General features: G+C 37.5%; 1 protein-coding gene across 1 annotated transcript in view; it reads right to left on the bottom strand.

Moving 5' to 3' along the window:
- The window catches only part of LOC127450868 (protein TANC2-like), a 225,407-nt gene that overhangs the window by 169,329 nt on the left and 39,960 nt on the right, over nt 1-16,118 (bottom strand). The window contains exon 2 of the mRNA XM_051715295.1: nt 11,467-11,589. The gene's annotated coding sequence lies outside the window, so the exon portion shown is untranslated. The remainder of the gene's footprint in view (nt 1-11,466; nt 11,590-16,118) is intronic.

Here is a 16,118-nt window from a genome sequence, read left to right as displayed (position 1 = left end):
TGTGGACAGAGAGCGTTTAAAAAGGAAAACGTTGTTTTCAAATTTATCCGGCTTTATGTGGACGTACTCTCAGAGAGCCAGACCAATGCTACCTGTTTAGAGTCTGAGACAGGTCACAATCAAGCTGAAAGCTTAATCATTGTTTCCAGGGCGCCAGGGCGAGCCGCCACTTGTCCTCTTCATTTGCCTCGGCAGTTTATTCGGATGGAGGGTGTGTGTGTGTTGGGGAGGTTAGTGTTTTTTGTAACTGGCTTCGAGTTAGCTCCTGACCCCAGGTCAGATATCAGGTGGCCACACTGAAAAATCTCAAGTGTCTGAAACTATGACCAAAAACACCAAAGAGCTGAATCACAATAAAAGCCTCAACAGCAGCTAGCAACAGCAACAGATGGAAAGGAAAACGTGACCATTCAACAGTCATCTAAAATTGTAAATACATATAAATTGCAATTATTTGCACTAGTTAAATTTCTCATCTTAAAGCGCAATAAAAAGGCTTAAACTTGTAGACAATTATGTAAATTGCAGTTTCCTGCACAAACTGATATATATGTAGCCTATTCATTCATTTATTCATTCATGATTTAATCCAATGTGTTGCACTTTTTTTTAGGTTGATGTCACACCACGCAGCATTTTTGGTGGGGTTGGTGGTACACCAAAAATGCTGCGTGGTGTGACATCATGCATTCATGGGCAACATATTACAAATTATTTCCAAATGTTAGCCTACTGAAATCAAGCCTTTGAGTACTTCAGTTAACATTTTAACTGATACAAAACACAACAGTACACAACTGTAAAAAAGACAACACAATCATACACAATTACGCTGCTTTGGCAATATTTTCTGCCATGTATAAAAAAAACCTCTGTATAATTTACTTCCTCATTTCTCTGAGGGTGACATTGAGAGTTAATATGTAATATAATATATTATAAACATTTCTCCTGGTTGAGTAAAAACTAGGGATGTGCACGTATTGTCGACACTCAGTTAACCATTTGACGCGCCACTATTCGAATACCAAAATCACTATTCGGTTATTCTACACGTGCAATAAAGGTCTTCACAACCCAACCCTAACTCGATAAGTTCCAACAAACCGTCTGGTTTTCCGGCCGAGTTTGGGTCTGTTTTTCAAGTATAGGGCAAGTTAGTGGCTGTTCAAACATGCTTTTGTGTACGTCTGCGCGGTTTTTCTATATACTGTTAACACACGCTGGACGGACGTCTTTAAATATTGCGCTGAACCTCACTGTTTTTACTTTCAGCGTCTTGCGAAGGATCGCCATATTTTTAGACACCAATCAAAGCTAAAAAGAACTTTAATTTTTATAAACGCATCTTGAAACACCTGCTTTGTGTATAATTTTCATGCTGCATTCTGAAGTTCAGGTTGCAAAGAAGACTTTGTGATTTTAAAATTGTGTGAATTCTGTGTTTAAAAATGTGCCCTTTTAAAATTCCCATATTCACAAATTGCAATTAAATACAGCTAACCGCTATCTTATGCATGGAGCATGGATTTTACAATGTATAATATCATTAAAATATTAAACATAACAATTGTTTAATGATTAATGTACTATTGTACATCTGTATATATAAAATACAAATGTAAATGTTCTAATGTGCATTGAAACATTAGTTTAAAAGTATCATGATACTTTATAGGATTTATATTCGTTATTTTCAAGTCTGAACAGAGAAAACATCTCCCAGACAGTCACACAATATGAACAGAAATTTGTTGATCGATGGTTAAAATATTAGAAAACTCTTAATTTAACAGTTTAAATTAACCTATCTACCTAATCTAAATAAATTTGTATACGGTTTACATATTATTTATATATGACACCATTGGCAATGAATTTAATGGACATGTCATGCCAATCACCCAAATACAATTCATTACACTTATCCTTGTAGTGTGGAAATGCCGTTCAAATGATCTTATGGTTTCCATCAATTTACCTCAGTGAGAGAGGGAGCCATTATGATTGAAACATTTCTCAGAGACACATGCAATAACACAAATGCATGTCAGTGTGACAGGGGTGGTGGCTTAATGAATATATGAGGTTCTTTATGGCCTGAACGTGTGTAATCCAGGGGTTAAACAAATTCCCCCCCGTGGCCGTCCACTCCCTCGAGTCCTCTTAGTGCCATGAACTGTCAATCAATCAGGCTATACAACAAATCCTTGACGTGCGGGCCGAGTCGTACACATACACACACACAGGAAGTGACATAAAGGGATAGTTCACCCAAAAATGAAAATACTGCCACAATTTTCTCAATCTAATGTTGTTCCAAACCAGAATAACCTTCTTTCCTCTGTGGAAGGAGACATTAGGCTACATTTTAGCCTCAGGTACCGTTCACTTACATTGGATCCTTGTTCTATACAATAAAAGTTAATGGTAACTGAGGCTAAGATTCTGAGGCCAACTCAATAACTGATGACAGAATTTTCGTTTTTGGGTGAACTATCCATTGAGCTTCAGACAAACACAGACTAAAACAAAATGAGGTCATCCTCAAAGACCAAACTAACGTCTGAAGAGGCTTTTCAGATGGGAATAAAGGCTGGGAATAAGAACTGCATTTAACCTCTCACTGCTCATTCATCGCTATAACACAGGAAAATAAATGTGCTGCAAGATCACATTACCATTGCCACAGAGATAAATGTTGGAAAGATTCCTCTAAAAACAACTACATTACATATACAATGACCTCACCGCATCAGAGCAGACAAACTTGCTTCAATACAAAGACTGACCCAAACCCCTCTAAACTGAGTCAACCTGTCCAGAGATTTGCTTAACAAATCAAGTCTGCTTCACCTTTGTACAAAGACTCGATGCAAAGACTCGCTCACTGAAAAATGATGGGTTTGAAGGGGTAAAGTGGAAAGGCATCACTTTGCAATAAATAATATGATAAGGATACAGTACAGTAACATACATCATTTGAATATAAAAAGTACTGAAATAATGATGTGCGTAATTAATGCAAAAGTTTGTTCCAGACATCAAGAGGCATGTTAGTGGACACCAAAGCCAGTACATTTCTCAAGTGATTTAAAGATTTTCTATGAAATATAATATGAAAGAGCTTAAATGGGTGGGAAGTCACTAGTCTTGCTTGTGGGGATAGATTTGTGCATCAAAGCTCGAAAAAATGCCTTCTGACTTTCTGTATATAATGTCCTCCTCTGATTAATAAGGTTTTATCCAACTTAGGAACTGCAAGGCTTAAAGGGTGAATCTCACAAAACCTGTCAAGAACATGTCCAAGTCACATTTCAGCCCTAAATCAAAGGTAAGAAAATAAGAAATTATATTTGCATGAATACAATGAAGTCTACAATAGGACAATACAATTTTCTGCATTGTTGTGACATTATTTTCATGCAAATTAAGTACCACAATTCTCATTACCGTAATGCCAAAAAATCTCACTCGTCAAGAATATATTTTTTTTTTATTGAAAATTGTACATGGTAAAATCTATTTAATCAACATACCACATTTGTTTCCTTGAATTTATGTGGATTTAAATAAATCATTGTATTTTTTTTTATTGTCATTTTCTAATTAGATTAGATTCCACTTTATTGTCATTGTGCAGAGTACAGGTACAGAGCCAATGAAATGCAGTTAGCATCTAACCAGAAGTGCAAACAGCAATATGTATATAATTATGAGTATATACACAATAAAGATTTTTTTTATGGAGTGCAAAGTTATGAGGTAGAGAAGCAGAGACCAGCAATGCAAGTGTCTACTAATACAGTACAAGGTGCAAATGAAGAAGTATAAACACTGAAGGTGCATAGTACAGAATGAGGTATAATATATGTAAATATATATATATATGGCCAGTGACCATAACAGTGCAAGCGGCATCAAGAAGTAGAAATTATGTGCAAAGAAGTGTGCAAGGGAATGTGCAAAAAAAATGCACGAATATCAGGAGGCAACATTGTAAATGTACAATGTACAGCGAATATCAGGAGGCAAGAAACATTGTAAATGTACAGTGTGGAGACAGGTTATTTTACAGTGCAGGTTTGTCTTTTTTTTAAACATTTTACATGTATTAAGTGGTCCGAGTGGGATGTAGTGTTCAGCACCTGAGTTTAGATTTCAGTAGGCTGACAGCTGAGGGAAAGAAACTGTTCCTGAGTCTGCTGGTGTGACAGCGAAGACTCCTATAGTGTCTCCCAGATGGGAGAAGAGTAAACAGACCATGGTTGGCATGAGAGGTGCCTTTAATAATGCTTCTCACCCTCCTTAGGCAGCATTTGTGGTGAATGTTTTTGATGGAGGGTAGCTGAACACCAGTGATGTATTGGGCAGTTTTCACCACCCGCTGGAGGGCCTTCTGGTCTGAGACAGTGCAGTTGCCATACCACACTGTGATGCAGTTTGTTAGGATATTTTCAATAGTGCAGTGGTAAAAGTTCAGCAGGATGTGGGGGGACAGGTGAGCTTTCCTTAGCTTCTTAAGGAAGTAAAGGTGCTGTTGCGCCTTTTTGATCAGAGTGGAACTGTTGTAGGTCCAGGAAAGATCCTCAGAGATATGGACACCCAGGAACTTGAAGCTAGTCACATGCTCCACTTAGTCCCATCAGTGTGGATGGGAGTGTATGTGTGGCCCTTCCTAGACCGCCGGTGGTCCACAATCAGCTCCTTGGTCTTCTGGTTGTTGAGTGTGAGATTGTTGTTGGCACACCATACTGCCAGGTGCTGTACCTCTTCCCTGTAGGCCGTCTCATCGTCGCCGCTGATCAGGCCTACCACCGTGGTGTCATCTGCAAACTTGATTATGGATTTGGAGCCATGCTCAGGTATGCAGTTGTGGGTGAAGAGGGAGTAGAGGACTGGACTCAGCACACAGCCCTGTGGTACACCAGTGTTCAAAGTGAGGGTGGAGGAATTGTGGTTGCTGATCCTAGTGAGAAAGTCCAAGGTCCAGTTGCAGAGGGAGGGGCTGATGCCAAGATCAGTAAGCTTGGAGATCAGCTTGGATGGGATCACAATATTGAAGGCAGAACTGAAATCAATGAACAGCATCCTGACATAAGTGTTGTTTTTGTCCAACTGAGTCAGGGCAGAGTGAAGAGCTGAGGCGATAGCATCCTCAGTTGACCTGTTGGGTTTGTAGGCTAACTAATATGGGTCCAGTGTTGGGGGCAGGCATGTTTTCAGGTGGGAGAGGACCAGCCTCTTAATGAGAATCAGTGTTGAGAAAAATAGGAATTACAAAAAACTCCAAGTAAAACACATTACATTGAGAATTTGGAGCAAAAATGTGCTTAATTGTCATGAAAATAATGCTGCACTGCAAAAACTCTTAATGGTTCTATACATTTTCTTTCAAAATATAGAATTCTTTTTTAAGCTGAAGTGTGTAATTTCCTAACCACTGAAGTGCCACCAAACGTAATTGCAAAAATGTATATTGTTTTCAAACAGCTTTCCTCAATATTTCCTCCATCTGAATATTTCCAACGGCAACGGGTTTGCTTACATACTAATAAATATATGCTTTGGATACACTGCAAGTTGCCTTGGATAAAAGCACCTGCCAAGTACATAAAATTATAAAATGTAAATTGCTGAAAGATGTGTGCCAAAAATGGTCAAAAATTTTAGAAAACATGTTTATGAAACATTGACTTGCCAGATGGAGAGAGCCTGGCACCATATGTGAGGTGAATTCATTTATTCATGCAACCATCTAATTTCGCCTGTCAAAGTTCTAGTTGATCATAATTTAAGCTTGCCTCTTTTTACGTGGAAAGTGTGTTTTATCAATGCAGCTCTGAGAAGCCCACAGTGCTAACACTAAACTTTCTGCTCACAATCTGAAAAACAGGCTCATTAGCCAGTTAAAGGTCAATCTAAGCAGTGAGAGTAAGGTGTCTAACTATTCCCTAATTAAGCAAAATCTCTGCTTCCTTTTTATTTGTCAAAGAAACAGAGGATAACTAGCGTTTGCAGAGACAGCTGTGACAGAACTCGCACCCTCGAGTTACCACGTGGCAATCGCCAGAATGGTGAAGTAAATCCACACGTACGAGAACGCCGGATAATAAACATAAAAAAACAGCAGCTTTTACAGCTTACATCAAGAGGGCCTGGTGGTTTGAAAGTGCTGCCTTGAAAGGTAATTAATAATTTCAAGGACATTGGACCATTAGAGAGTAACTTTTAGTCAGTCAAAATTTTACTGCATTAGAACAAGATAAAACATCCTTGGTTAATTCAGTGAAGTGAAAATTATCTGAACACAATTTCCAAACTAAACTTTCAAACAATTTTTATTCACTATAGACGCCTTAATAACTATAAAGTATTTTGAGGCTTTTTAATGAAGGTCAAAATCTTCAGAAATGAGCCCGATTAGTAGCTATTTGAAGGTAATTAGCAACAGATTAAAGCTATTAAAACATTGCTTGACCACAAATTTGCACTCTGCATTGAAATGCTAAGCCACCAGAGAGAAAAGTTAAGCTGTTAACAGAATTATGGTCCCTATTTATGAGATCATATTAGCTATTTAAAGATCACTGTTTCAGCCTGTGTGTACGTGTGCGAGTTTGCTTCACCACACTTTTGGGACAAAATAAGCAAATTTGCTCCTTAAGGTGCGGTCTAACATACCTTTGCGTGGCAAAATTCCGCGGGTGAAAAGGGCATGGTGTTGAGAATGTGTGAAAAAAGCAAAAAAACAAACAAACTGCCAAGCAGCCTCTTTTTGCTGCAATTTGTACTCGGTGAGTTAAGTTGAAAAGAAACTCACTACTAAAATGATATCCTTGTCCACTGTGCATATTCAGTGTAGTTGTGTACGAAGCACCACCCACACAGAGGTCACTGCCAAAACCATGCACGGCGGATTCACCTGTCAAAGTTGACAAAACTTGAACTCCATGCAAAATCCGGAAATCCTTCGCCACAGGAAGTCGGGCCGATTCTCATTGAGATGACTATTTCGCCCGTGGAATTTAGCTTTTCAAAGGTATGTGTGACCGTGCGTTTATGAGGACATTTATGAGGTTGAAATTATTCATACATAAAATCAATAATTTAAAGGGTTCTTTAAATTCTTTTAGGGTTAGGGTTAGTCTATAGCAAATAATTATCTTTATATAAAAACAAAACAAGTCTTTGGTATGTCCTCAATGGTTAGCTAGGTAAATGTATAGTTCAGGTTTTGCCTACACTGTAGGGACCAAATGTCCCAACAACTTGGGCACTGGGCACATCTGCCGCATGTGGTATTTTAAGAAAGGTAATGTAACCTTGACAATGTAAACATGCAATGGCATAGTCACCTGACCAAGGACAGATGACGACAAGAGAAGACTCACTAAATGTCACTATTCCAGCTGCAGTCCTTCATTTCCTCAGCCGGTTTAAATGAAAACGTAACGGTTCAATGCACAGAAATTATCTGTGAACAAGACTTGCAGATGACGTCATGGTTTGCCCAATTTGAGCTATTCAGCTCTGCAAACACTTTGAATGTAAACACATACTTGATAGCACTCCAAGAATCCAATTTCACCAAATTTCCAATTTCCGAGCTTTGATTGTGTTTGTGTTGAAGTGCATGCCTTTGTGAGTTTTAATCATGGATATTTCCCTCACTAACAAGGAGACACAGTGGAGACATTATTGAGAATATAGAAACAAGGGAATAAGAAAGGCAGTGGATTGTGACTAAGACCCCTGTGGAGACAGCACCCACTCAGAACTCTTCCATGGCCACAACAAATCTGCTTCAATGTAAACAACATGGCGAATGTTTGCTGTTTACAGACGAAGATCATGAGGACATACTGTCCTCCCTTCTGTGCTTTTGCTAAGAGGTGGTGAAGCATGATAGTTTTGAAGGTAATGACATGGATGCAATGGCTCCACAACTTTTCAGATATTTACTCACATTCTCTGCTCTATGAGGTAAAGCTCTGAATGAAAGTCTTAAATATAGGATGCTTTTACACTAGCACTTTTGGGGAGTTCAAAGTCTGATTCATTTGGTTGGTGTGAATGCAGTTTTCCGAACTCGGGTGCACACCATCTGTAATTGCGTAAGTGAACATGATGATGTATAATTTGTGTCTCTGCATGCTCCCGGTGACAATTATCATTGTCTAATGCACTTCTTAAACTTGCCTGTCTCCAAAAAAACATGATCATATTGCCATCTCTACTACAAACACAGGTCGTTCTGTGCATGTAAAGTTTAGGTGGTAAATCCAAAAGGACAAATACTTCAAAACTTTTTAAATGTCATTAAGATACGACAACAACGGAGCATACTATCATTTATCATTGCTTACTTTATTCACATACTTACAAAAATTGTATACAGTAGCCTACATACTAGTACTGTGCTGAATACAGTAAGCACCAGTATTTCTTTCCAAGCACAGCCAAACATTTCGCCATTATCTTTCGACTCAGAAAAACAAATGAGAAAATAGACCATCACTGAAAAACTAAATCATCTGTCATTATGATTTGGAAAATATAGTTCCGTTTTAATGAATATATTATTAACACCTCTGCACAATAAAAATCAATTAGAAACAGATGTCCTGCCTTAAAAAAAAAAAAAAAACAGCTCAGGAAGTGTTTGTGATCAGATCACAGGTGGTAGTCTTGCATGAGCAGGAGCAACATGGGGTATTCTAAAATGAGACATCTCAAAGGGTCCATGCTGTTTGTTTCAACACTGAACACATGGCACAGATATCTGCATCTACAAACCATCAGGAGCTCTTGGAACTCTAGACACAAAATATTAAAATATTGGACTGTTCTGAAAAAGAGAAAAACATTCCAAACGACGACCAATATTAGGTGTCTATGTAGCATTCGCTTGTTCTAAACTTAATCATCAGGGTTTTTTTTTTTACTTAAAATAGCATTTGCTTCAAACAGGGTGGTTTTGCACCTAAAATTAGTCACATACATGTTTGCTAACACCCACTGAGTAATTCAAAATAAAAAAAAGTGTAAAATTAATACTTATTAGTGAAAAATGGAGGGGTAGATTGGTGGTCTCACACAGAGTGGTTCATATTTCACTCCAAACTCAAAAGAAAAACAATATATATAAATTACGATTTTTAGATACTTTTTCTTTGCATAAAGAAAATGAAGCCCTTGTTAGGACCATACATTTGTAGTTTATTTTTTTGTGACATTTTTTTCCCATTACAATTAAGCACATTATACCTTCTTATTATCATTACTGCAATGCAAAAATGAAAATAAAAATCTATTTATCATTACTATATAAAAGTAATAAAAATCATCCAGTCTGGACAATTATTTTTATTTTTTTAATTAAAATCAGTATAAAATATAATATATATATATATATATATATATATATATATATATATATATATATATATTAAAAAATATTTATATTGTATTTTACAAATTACAATTATAAATTACGATAATTATCATAATTAAAAATGTTTATATCCAAGTAGCGTTGGTGCGTAAGCTCAAACAATTAAATATAATGCAAGGGAGACAAGGCTCACGCACAATGTCCATAGAAAAAATCTGCAGGAATTTAAGAGGCCACAAAGTGCACTCGAAAAGCGGAAACATCATTCTGACTTCCCATGTGATCATGTTGTCCAGAATGTATTAGCATGGAATTGTGATCCAGCACTGCGCCTGTGTGATTCAAAATGCTCATTTGGGATTTTACAACATTAAAGAGCCCTTGAACCGTGTCCTTGAAGAGACACCCCGTAGTTCTTGCCATAGCTTATCTAAGAGCCACAAAACAATTAATCAGCCCTAAACACATATTAGGCAAGTGTGGATTATTTGATGTCCCAGAGAAACACTGTTCGTTAAGAACGCTGGCAAAGTCTGATCCTTGCCGTCCCTAAAAACATCCCACACTGATTCATCTTCACACTTTGAACTCGTCTCTCTGTGACTGCAGCTGCCCACAAATAGCAAATAAGATTTAATAAAACATGACTCAACAGACATTGGAGACAGTGTCTAAAGCGTCCTGCTCTTTGAAGAGAGGTCTTGTTGTTTTTTCTATTTTCTCTATCTATTTTCTCTCTCTAACAAACAGTATATGGGCATCACTACAGTGTGTTTATTGTGTTTATTTAGAGTCCCACAGACACACTACTTTAACCCTTACCCCTAAACCTAACCTTAAATGAAAAAATAACCTTGATTTTACTACAGTAACCATGGTTTCACCATGGTATTTTTTTGTAAATCCTATCCTATACTATTCTATCCTTTTAACAGCAACTAAAACTCATATAGAATAAACTTGTCTCTTTCTCATAACTCCCCTCTGCCCGTCCTGTTTTGGAACAGATCAAAGGTAATAATCCCCCATAATCCTCTGCTGTGCCCTTGCTGTTGTTATGGTCATTATAAGCAGCCGCATTGTTGCAAAGCTATCATGATTGTTCAGAGGAAAGCCACACTGGCTCAGTTTCACAGCGTAATGCCTAGTTCATGGACGGAGAGCCACAAGGATAATTAGATGGGCCCCGAGCAGACACAGCAATGACATGCTTCTCGGACACAGAACAAGGCCTCATTTTACGTGAACTAAGGAGTCAGGCACAGTGCAAAAAATATCTGTCAACAAAGTTGATACACTTTTCTTTTTAGTTGGAAAGAGCAAGCACCACTAATTACACAAGTAAAAAAGTCTTACAAGTTGGCAGTTGTACAGCGCTTTTGTCCATTCTTAATCGATAAGACACACTCCAGTTTATAGTATAACAGCATGGGTTGTTTAATAGAAGAACCTTACAAGGATTGAAAAACTGTAACACATATGGGAATCAGGATTGCTGGATTTGCCAGAATGCTGTCAAAGGAACTGTTACTATTTGTTGGCTGCATGCAGAACACATTTTTTCAGATTACAACCAATTTTTGGTTAAATATCGAAGGAGCATTCACGCAGAGTCAAGTTAAAGAGCTTTCACTTCAAACTTTTAATGCACTGCTTTTGCAGGTCCAAATTTGGATATTTAAGAGTTTCGCTGAGACTGTTGGGTTTGATTGGAACTTCACTATAGTCTGACAATTTGGAAGTGTCCATATTGGACTTTTAACGTGGACAACATGGTAAGAGTCATTGAAATTCATGAGGAAAGCCATACCTGATTAGTCAAATAAACTATAACCCATCCTTGAGTGAAAAGCCTTGAGTGATGAATTATTCAGTAAATCTAAAAGATGAACCAGCCAAAGATTTTCTCATGGCGCTGCATCTAGCTCTTTTTGCACAATGACATGTTTGGTGTGAACGACACCTTTGTCTGACGAGTAAAATTTTTGTTGACCAAGTACAAATATTGTGATTCTCGATTCTTACTGTACCACCTGTGATTCCTCATAAGAAAGAGAAAGTGTACTCACCATTAGAAGGGGGTACGGGGCCTCACGGCAAACCGGTCACAGCTATAGGTGCAGAGTTTGGATTCGTTCTCCTATGGGCAGATGCCCAAGTCCCATTTCCTTAAAACTTAAACCTCAGTGGCTCTAAAAAGGGGCAGAAAACACAAAAGGCACATTAGAAGCATGATAAAAAAACAGTAGCAATCTTTTCTAGATCCTTCTATGAGCATATGTATAGCCTCACAAGTCCTACCGACACATTCAGCGACATATTGCCGGATGCTCATAGGGAGGGGCTGTCTGTGTGTGTAGCCTTAATAGCCCTAAAAAACACGGAACACTACACATGCAATTAATTAACACATACCATGCACATTTACACATGTCTGAACACACAGGGGAGCTCAGATCCTCTCTAGAGACAAAAAGAGAGAGAGACAGAAACTGAAAGAGAGTGAGTGAGAAAATGAAAGAGAAGAGAGGGAAGAACATCTGCTAACCTACTGACATAAAAACATTACAAAGCAAGCATCTCTATTACTTTTGCTCATACATACAGGATTAGAACAAACCCCTAACCCTAAGTATTAAACTTTTTTTTTCCACAACACCTGTGCTACATACGTGAATGACACCTAGCTAGCAACCACCCAAAACACCCCAACAACTGCATAACAACGTGCTAAAACAAAATTCAAAACACCTTAGCAACTGCATTGCAATGCCCTGGCAAACACCCTTGCATTGTGGCGATGACTTTTGCTGAGACAAGGAGCACTCACATTTCCTTGAAAAAATGTCCTTCAGTCATTTTCCAGACTTTGCAATTTCAATAGTTTATAATAGTTTTCTCAATCTGTTATTGTGAATGCACCTTGAACGGTAACATGTCCAGACGGCTGCCAAAGACTCCGGTGAGCAGTAGGCAAACACCGGTCTCGTCTTACTGTGCCAATATAAGGCCCTGTTGTGTGTATTGTGTGAGTGACACCTGAACCCCTCAAAGCAAAGAGGAGGGACACGGATACTGAAAACCCTAGCCAAAGCAAGAGGCCCGACAGATGAGACACCTTTTACAATACCAACAGACCGTATGTGTGGGACATCTGTGCATGCCATCAGCACTTTAGTGAGAAGATAAAGAAACTTTTGGGTCAGTCCATCTCAAGTGGTCCAATAATTGTGAGTTGGTTGCTTGACCATTTTAAATTTTCCTATTTTTTTGTTGTATTTGTTTTTTTGTTTTTTTTTGAGTGATAACCTCTATGTATTGGTGTTCCAAAACCACCCGTTTTTTATTTGTATTTTACTTGGTTTAACCACGACGGCCATCTTTGTGTCATGGCACACAACAAATTTTGGTTATACAGCTGTTTACAGAAACCTCAATATCTCGGCTCAGGATGATCCTAGCTCCTTAGAACAAAAACTGATCTCTAGAGCACATTACAAGGTACATGAACATATATAAACATTTTGCACATTCTTTACCTTAGACTTAGAACTTAAGTCCTAATGTAATGCTTAAGAATGCTCAAAGTTCCACTTTTAGGGTCAATTTATAATGGGAAGGGATCAAATCTCAGTCTTAATTTTTTTTAGGGGGTACCTAGGTAAGTATAGTGTGCATGCAGAACATTTCAGGTTTGAGACTTCTCTTATTTATTTATTTTTTTATGGGGGTGAGAATGTGCAATTTTGTAAAATTCCCCTCAATTTCAGGTTGAACATCTCTGGTGGGGGACCAGATAGGAACCTGAAATTTTCACAGAAATAAGTCCTCTATAGCAGCATTCTGTTGTAAAAAAAAAATGAGTTTGAGATTCCAATAGTTACAGAGCTAGGGCTAGTAGAAATCTGGGGGAAAGCCTACTTTATTCATGCATTTTGAGAAATGAACAGATGTAATACAAGCATAACAAATACAAAAATGTACAAGTTTTATTAGAAGCTGTGAGAAATATCAGAAATTTAGCATCGTAGCCGTATAGTGTGACTGCTATTAGGACGGCCAGATGAGATAGTCCGCTCCTCTCTCTCTTGGAAAGAAACCTGCTCCACGTCTGCACCACAGCAACATTTGTGCCCGGTTATCACTCTACTCAAGCACTTTCAGTGTTTTTTCTTCTTTTAATTTTATCTAAAAATATTTAATAAATAAATAAGCTGAAAACACTTGGATAAAAGTGTAACACTACTGCAATATGAAAGCATTATTCCCAAAATTAAATAACTACAGACCTTACAAAACAAAAATAAAGAAATGATTGCATTTTATTAAAATGTTTATTTCTTTACATTTCTTTACAACTTTATTTTAATTACTATTTGACTTTTAATAAATTTACTTTAAATTTCTGTAAATTTCTTTAAGATTCACACCACTCCAATTTCATTCAAAATAATAAAAATAAATAAATAAATAAATAAAATTACTGGGATTTCGGAGGTGGGGGAGCCCTACAATCTGGTGTCTAAATACATTGGAGTCTAAATATGGATTATTAATAGGCCTGTATGGTATGTAATACACAAAAGTTGCTTTTTTTTATTTCTTTGAAATGAACCAGTTTTACTGGGATTCTGTTTTATGATTTGTCTGTCATTATTTATGCATGTCATTACTCAACTTAAATGTGAAAATACATAATTACATTAAATATTTGGTTTAGTATTTTTACATTATATGATGAAAAAACTTGATTAAAAATGATATCAAATGTATTTTATACATTTTATAAAAATCAGATGATAGCTGGGACAAGTTACCTTCTTCTTGCCCTAGGATGGGGGTCATCTTATAGAACATGCAAAATTATATCTAATTGTTACAATTTACAAATAAATACACATTGTTCTTAACTGTGGAAAAACATCTAACTTCGCTCAAATTGTTATTCTGATTTAATTTGTGATGAAAACATTTGCATTAAATTATAAAAGAGTTTAAAATTCTTCACTGTGGCGTGAAGAAGCATTTTCACTAGTGTATAGTTGCTAGTAAAGTTTTTGTCACACAGTAAATACAAATAAATGCTGAATCAACAAAAATGGTGTACATACATAAATATACATATAATAACAGTGAAATATTTTACAGTGTGTTGGTCGAGTAGTCTTTTGATCTCAAGTTATGATATTTTTATCTATGATGATGTCGCTGTGGATGCGATTCAAACCCCCTTCATGTATAGGCTATAGCTTTTTAATAAACTAAGCAAAATTGCTACTGCACATCTGTAGATCTAATAAAATTTTATATATATAAAATATATATAATCTTTGGTGATCTCTGACTGGCGAAGCCGGATATCGTTAATGACGACATGAATAACAATGTTAGAAAATCTATGTTTAGCACTTGATGTCAGACGCTCTGGCACCAGAAAAGCATTTAACGATAGTGGCTGGAGTCTCTATTTCCACATTCCTTACAATAGAATCTTCTAAATCCAAGGCTCTTTCAACATGATTCTAAGGGGATGCATCACTGAGTGGGGAGAAACAATTGGAAACCCTAATAAGAACGGGAGAGTTGTGTCGCTTTGCTGAGTATGCTGCCAAGACTTCACCCTAACGCCCTGCTGCGGGGGCTCTACAGCCGGAATCAATGTGTGTGTGTTGCTCGCTGTACTGGCCGCATCCAAAACAGCATCTACCAGCTTCTCTTTCTCACTGACCTCCAATAGCATTCGGATGCATCTCTCTAACTCATTAACCTTCTCCATCAGCCAGACTAATTCCTTACATTTATCACATGTAAACCCCTCACTGCTGATGGAAAAAGCTATAATAAACATGTGGCATGCAATGCAGGAAGCAATATGAGCGGATGCCATGACTTACCACAATTGTTTGTTGTTGTTGTTATGGTTGTTCTTGAGGGGTGAGGGTTTGAGATCAATGTGAATCCCACATGCAATTGTTTGCTGTTGTTGTGTTAGTTCCTGATCAGCAGATGTTTGAGACTGATGCAATAATCTGTGTAAAACACAGAGAAAACGAATGCATGCACTCGAAATGCGATATGTAGACAAGCGGAAAAAAAGAAAAGAAAGAAAACTGTTGCGCGCGGTAATATACAAGCAGTTGAAACAGTAGAAAGGCAGACAAAAAAAATTAAGCATGCGGTAAAACCAATGATGAGCGTAGAGGAATAAGCAATGCTAAGCAGGCTAGCAAGATACAAACAAACAGACTTGTGCAGTGTGCCAGCAGCAACCGGAACAGGAAACAGGAAGTCACAGCAACAGGAAGTCACAGCGGAATGCGCGTCTGTATGTGGAGGCACGCGGTCTCGTGCTGCTCTCGTATACTTTACCAGGGTCCGACAAATGACTAGAGTGAAGTATAATGAACTTGAAGTATTTTTGAACAAGTACACTTACTAAATAGAGACAGAATGTGTCAAATGGATCAAACAAAAACCGCATGGGAGAATACAAGAAACTGAATTGATTGACAAACAAGCATTTACTTTTTTCTTTAGAATCGAAGGTGCAGGAACGTCATTCCGGCCCAATTTAACACATCTATGGGACGTTTTAATCCAAATCAGCAGATACAATTGGATACAATTATAGAAATCTATGTCATGTTTGTGCGGTATCCATAGGAAATATGCAAGTGTGATATACTATCAGCCTATACAGAAGTTGGTCATTTTCCAGGCC

Source organism: Myxocyprinus asiaticus, chromosome 13 (assembly GCF_019703515.2).
Source record: "Myxocyprinus asiaticus isolate MX2 ecotype Aquarium Trade chromosome 13, UBuf_Myxa_2, whole genome shotgun sequence".
Lineage (NCBI taxonomy): Eukaryota > Metazoa > Chordata > Actinopteri > Cypriniformes > Catostomidae > Myxocyprinus > Myxocyprinus asiaticus.
Note: the sequence above shows the minus strand (reverse complement) of the source record. Positions and strands in the feature narration are given on the sequence as shown.